The sequence below is a fragment of the Centroberyx gerrardi genome, chromosome 2 (assembly GCF_048128805.1).
Source record: "Centroberyx gerrardi isolate f3 chromosome 2, fCenGer3.hap1.cur.20231027, whole genome shotgun sequence".
Lineage (NCBI taxonomy): Eukaryota > Metazoa > Chordata > Actinopteri > Beryciformes > Berycidae > Centroberyx > Centroberyx gerrardi.
The window spans coordinates 38,052,101-38,058,695 of record NC_135998.1 but is presented as its reverse complement, the minus strand read 5'-3'; the positions used below and the strand labels follow the sequence as shown (position 1 = coordinate 38,058,695).

The following is a 6,595-nucleotide window of genomic DNA, read 5'->3' as shown; positions in this document are numbered from 1 at the left end:
CGCCGTGGGCCGGACAGGACTTCTCTCTCTTTTCCCTCAGCCTTTTCTTTATTTTTTTTGTATATTATTTGAAATTATTTTCTCCATTTATTCCTCATAATTCTCGAATTATCTTCCATTCTATTGATTCCTCATATTTTTCAAAAGTTTTTCTCTCCCTCTTCTCTCTCTTTTTCTCTCTCCCAGTGTTTTTCTATGCAGAGACAACGGTAGAGCGACATAGGCAATGAATGGAGAGAGAGAGAGAGGGAAGCTAAGCTAACCCGCTAACGTTAAAACCATAAAAGCTTAATTTAACGGGAAAAGACGGAATTTTCCGACGTGAAATTCTTCGTGAGACTTCGGACTTTCGTTAAGAACTCGTAAAGTTTTCTTACCGCGGTAATTTTGCGGTAATTTTCCCGGTTTTCGTAGTTGTTTTTCTCCACGGCTGCTGCTGCTGACAGGAGGGAACACTTCCGGGTTGTCGGCTCCCGTGGAATGCTGGGAAGTGAAGCAGTGGGTGGCTAAAAAGCGCATGCGCGGTTGTTGGAAGAGAAGAAAAGCAAACAAAAGAATAAAAAAAAATTAAAAAGGATAAAACTAATACGAGTATTTTAATACAAATATTTTAAAAAAAGGATTGAACACATAATTAATAAAAGATTTCATTGAGAAATTATTTTGTAACTTAAAAATTATAATAATAATATTCTACTAATATTCTACGTATTTTATTCCTCAATGTAATTAAAAAGATATTGTTTTTTATTTTAGCTTTTTCATGGTTCTATGTCATTATATTTATTTTATTATTTGTATTTTTATTTTATTCTTTTTTATTATTATTTATATTTATTTTCTGATAAAATCATTTTCTCTCTTCACACAATTGGAACTTATTTTTATTTATTTTATGTTTTGCCCTTTGTTTATATTATGAATATTCCACTTTTATTCATTCATTGAAATATTTAAAATTTTGCATATTGTTGCATTATTTAGGGTCCACTTGTAATTCCACCTGGTGTACGCCGAAACTGGCCCGGGTAGGCGGAGTCGGCACTTGTTATTTAAAGGGGCGACGCCGCGGCCCGCTTCAACCCAATAGCTGCAGCCTGGAGCACTTCCAAATGGGCGGGGCCTCACCTCCCAGTGGGCGTGACCTCCACGGATTCACGTTTTCTCCGAGAAGGACCTGGCTGCAGACAAAATGGCGGACACGGAGGCAGACATGTTGGACCTCCGCAAGCGGCACCTCCGCAGTTGACAGGAAATCACACGACCTCAGCAGCAGAAGTTGGTCTTCTTCACGTCGTTTTTGCGTAACGCACTGCACTGAGCATGTGCGTAGTCCACTTGTGGCAGAAAAGGTGCCACAAGATACCCGTATCTTACCGACGGAGTCTATTAAGAATCTTTCAAAAGTCTGTTGGCTTTTCTAAGGTTTTATTCAATGTTGTCTATCAAACTTTAATATATCGAAGAGTCCAGCGAACCTAGGTATACTGATATGGAAAAAATAAATTTGAAAATGCCAAGTGGTTGTTGCAGGTCCTGTAAGCACTTTTTAAAACATTTGTGTAAATGAATCCTGACATTGTCAGGCTCCGTTGCGTTTAATGAGTTTAAAATGGATACCGTACTGTTGAGTACAAACTGTCTGAATCACGTTACATTAGCTTGCTAATGGGTTAGCAGCTCCGGCGCTCAGTCTGGATAACGTCTAGAGCTTGCAGTGTAGCACGCAGCTGATGTTAGCCTGACTTTTACCACAACTAACCATCTGTAGTGTAGGACCTGTCCGGGAAACCAGCTTGTGTTATTATAGGGTTGGTGTGGTCAATCTTTTACCCCTCTGGAAAAAAAGTGCACTATCTAGGACAGCACAAGGAATGATCGGATCATTTGTTAACTGTTTTTCAGATTACCATCAAAATCCTGGAGGCCCAAGGAACCGGTACCAAGCGGAGGTCGCCACGGCCAGAGGAAGAAGTTTCAGTTTTGACAAACGATGCAATAAAAGTGCTGAGGGTCACTGTCTTCATCAGTAGCTCACAGGGTCTTCCAGTTAGGCATAGCCTATTATCCACATTGTTTAAGAAATTGTTTAATAAATACATTTTATGATAAATTTGCATGCTTGTCTAGCACATGCAACTATGAGACATATTGTGTCTTAGATACTTTATTCTACAAATGTCACAGTGTAGTATTACAGACTACACTGACTTTGACTACTGACAGACAACAAACAGCTTGGGCCTAAATGTTAGTGTGTAGTGAAAGTACACGTCTGCAGGAGTGTTTTGACATAAAACTTGTGCTGTTACATTAAAAGGTAAACTGTACAGTGGCCAATTTAGTCAGAAATATAAGTGTAATATATGCAGCGTTTATAGTTATGGCACATATTATGGCATTTTTCATTATTATTTTGACATCAAACATTAATATGGGTGCTCACTTATTGAATTTGATGATTAAATACAAAGTCATTGGTTTAAAACAGTTTTTATACGTTTAAAATATTGTGCTTTTATTTTGAAGGCTAAACGCCCAAACCGGAAGTCTTATCTTCTGTTAATTCGAGCCAGCCTAACGCATGTAGACACGAAGACGACCAACTTCCGCCGCTGAGGTCACGTGATTTCCTGTCAACTGCGGAGGTGCCTCTTGCGGAGGTCCAAGATGTCTGCCTCCGTGTCCGCCATTTTATCTGCAGCCAGGTACTCTTGTTTTCTCCTGCAAATTATGATTTAGCTTTTATTGCGTTCCTATCCTTATGCCAAGTGTGCAGCTAGCTGCTGAAAGAGGGACGGAGCACGTGACGCCCCGCCGCCGGGTGTCTTTTGCACTTGATGTTACCGGCTAACTCCGCCCACACGCCTACGTCAGGCCCGTGCGCCCGGCGTGAATAACAAGTGCAGCCATTATTATCCAGCGTTGCTTTAGATGGTTCTGTAGATAGGTGGTTCTGTAGATAGGTGGTTCTGTAGATAGGTGGTTCTGTAGATAGGTGGTTCTTTAGATAGGTGGTTCTGTAGATAGGTGGTTCTGTAGATAGGTGGTTCTTTAGATAGGTGGTTCTGTAGATAGGTGGTTCTGTAGATAGATGGTTCTGTAGATAGGTGGTTCTTTAGATAGATGGTTCTTTAGATAGGTGGTTCTGTAGATAGGTGGTTCTGTAGATAGATGGTTCTGTAGATAGATGGTTCTGTAGATAGGTGGTTCTGTAGATAGATGGTTCTGTAGATAGATGGTTCTGTAGATAGATGGTTCTGTAGATAGGTGGTTCTGTAGATAGATGGTTCTGTAGATAGGTGGTTCTGTAGATAGGTGGTTCTGTAGATAGGTGGTTCTTTAGATAGGTGGTTCTGTAGATAGGTGGTTCTGTAGATAGATGGTTCTTTAGATAGATGGTTCTGTAGATAGATGGTTCTGTAGATAGATGGTTCTGTAGATAGATGGCCTCCAAGTGCAAATTCTCCAGCTTCTAATCTGATGCTATTCATGCAAAAGTTCCTTTTGGTAGATATATGGAGAAAAAAATCCTAACGTTAAACTTTATACATGGAATAATAAAGCTTGTCACGCATAGATTATTGGTTGGTTTCTGATTGTTTAGATAGGAATAACATTACTGTTAATATAATAATAACTCCACTAACAGACCATAGAGCTCCAAGTCTCTTTTAGGTCGAACACTATTCATACATTTAGAGGCTCTTATTGGAAACTTAATAACTCTGTTTTAAAACATGATTTAGTGATTAAGAAGGTCCAAACATTGATGAAATGTTTCTGGAACAAGGCATTAATTGATAAATGCTTTTTCAGAAATTGGGAGCTTTTTAAATTCGAGGTGACAAAATATTTAAGAGAGTATGGGTCCTTTTTGTCTAAATCTAGGAAAATTGAAGAAACGAAGGTAATTACTAGAATAACTGCTCTCACTCAAGCTATGCCTGAAAATTTATCAGAAAATGACATACAGGATTTAATTTTACAGCAAAATAAATTAAATGAAATATACAGAATGAAAGCGGAGGGAGCTTTTGTGAGGAGGGAGCAAACGGTTGGAGGAAGGGGAGCAAAAGACTTCCTATTTCTTCCAATTAGAAAGATCTCGTAGTAAAACCAATTATATTCAAAAGCTCAGTATCAATGGAGTTATTACAGATGATCCCCGGAAGATAGCTAATTACTGTTCCACATTTTATAGAAATGTGTATGAGTCACAGTATAATGAGGTAGCAGCTAACCGTTTCCTAGGATTTCTCACTGAAACAAAGTCAATTAAGAATGACCAAAAAGATTTTTGTGATAGCCCAATAACTTTAGCTGAAGTCCTGTTTGCCATTCATCACCTAAAACTCAATAAATCTCCAGGGGTTGACGGCTTAACTTCTGAATTTTATATTGCTGCAGAGCAACTATCCCCCTTCCTCCATGGTGTGTTTATAGAAAGTATTGAAAACCAAACTCTTCCTCCCACTTTATCTCCGTCAATCCGCTTTGCATTGACAACTGGCGGCCAGTTTGTCTTCTTAATAATGATTATAAAATCCTAGCTCAGATTTTTGTCAAAAGATTAAAAGCTGTTTTGAACCACATTATTGATGAAACCCAAATTGATTTTATGAGGCATAGACATATATATCTAATAACATCAGGCTTGTGCTAGACCTTATTGACTATGCTGATCTTTGCAGTGTTGATAGTTTTATTTTGTTTCTAGATTTCTGCAAGGCATTTGACAGTCGAACACATTTGACAGTCGAACACAACTTTATATCTCAGGCCTTGGAGAAATTTGGTTTTGGTCCTTACTTTTGTACAGCTATCAATACTATGTATAAGAATTAAACTGTATCCAGGCACCTCTCCTAGATTTGACTTAAACAAGGCTGTCCTGTCTCACCATACTTGTTCCTGATTTGTGCTCAGTTACTCTCTGACTTCATTAAGCTCAGCCCCTGAAAGGTATCACAAAGCTGAAGATGAGATTATTATTATTATTATTATTATTATTATACCACTTTATTTTTAAAGGATGCTTCACAGTTTTCAGTCACCGTTGATACAATTAAGACATTTTCTAGTGCCTCTGGGCTGTTTAGACATCAGTAAGTGTGAGCTGCTCGCCCTCAAAAATTGTGATGTTCCCTCTATTTCTAACATTCCTGTGAAAGATTCAGTCACTTACCTGGGAACTGTTATTAACAAAAACAAAGACACTAGATGCTCTTTGAATTTCAACCCCATCATAGGAAAGGTACAGAAAGAACTAAAGTTATAGCTTCAAAGAGATTTATCCCTTAGAGGAAAAATATGCAGACGGCATATCCCGACTTACTTATGCAGCCTTTTCTCTAGATGTGAACCAACAGGCCTCTGTGGCCACTGATAACATACTGTATCATGTTGTGTGGAGTAACAGAATACACTGTGTTAGAAAATTAGTGTTAATGAACTCCCATGAACATGGTGGCCTGAACTTTCTTGATTTTTCCACCCTTAACAATACTTTCAAGATAAATTGGATTAAACAGTTTCTTAGAAACCCGACTTCAATTTGGAATTTTATTCTTATTATTCTATTTTATTATTTATTACTTGTTCTCAAAACTTGGAGGCCTTAAATTTGTTTTACTTTGCAGCTACAATATTGAAAAAATCCCCTTAAAATTGTCAAATTTTCACAAACAAATGCCTTTCCCCCCCACAGATAACACATCTGGAACAACAGAGACATATAAACACAAATCATTATTCTTGGAAAGCTGGTTTGTCCGTGGACTTTATCTGGTTAATCAGCTCCTCAGTTCTAGTGGCATTATCAATACTATATCATCAATTTGATTCTATTATTCATAAATCTAAGTTTTCCAATCATAAACCATCTTTTTTAATTTTTGAAAATGAAATCAAACAATACATTACAACAATCCTATATTCTAAAAATAGGAAAGCTATTAAAACCATAAATTTATGTACCCTGTATAACATTTTTGTGAACTGAATTATGATTTCTGTCAGTGTTTATGTTTTTTCTATTTGTTTACCATGCTGTTTGTTAATAAATAAATAAAAAGTTAAAAACAAACAAACAAAAACAAACAAGTGCAGCCTTATATACTTCCTAAAAAAACAAAAAAAGTTACAACAGTCCTGTTGCTCTGACAGCAGTGTTGGTCTCTAAACTGGAGGAGGAGGGATGGTTTACCCTGGATCCTGTGCTCTGCCTTCACTCTGAGATAAGGAAAGATAAAGAAAGATAAAGAAAGATAAAGAAAGATAAAGAAAGATAAAGAAAGCCATGATAAATAAAGAGGGAGTAGCAGCGATGTTTCTTGACATTGAGAAGGCACACGACATGTGATGGAAGGAGGGGCGGACTATAACGCTGTATGAAGCAGGAATACGAGGGCGCTTACTTAACTGGTTCAAGACTTTCTGAAGAACGGAGTAATACAGGTCGGGGGGGGGGGGGGTGTTGTATCTAACGGCACTTTGGTAATAAGAAACCGAATGTCAGGGTTTATTTATGTATGGACAAGCAACTGAGAGGCTAAAAGAAGTTAAATTCTTGGGAGTGCACTTTGACGAAAGG

General features: G+C 37.8%; 1 protein-coding gene across 1 annotated transcript in view; it reads right to left on the bottom strand.

The window, feature by feature from the left end:
• Positions 1-481, bottom strand: part of cdc26 (cell division cycle 26 homolog) — a 9,745-nt gene extending 9,264 nt beyond the window's left edge. Inside the window, exon 1 of the mRNA XM_071911033.2 lies at positions 378-481. The gene's annotated coding sequence lies outside the window, so the exon portion shown is untranslated. The remainder of the gene's footprint in view (positions 1-377) is intronic.
• Between the last annotated feature and the right edge of the window lie 6,114 nt (positions 482-6,595).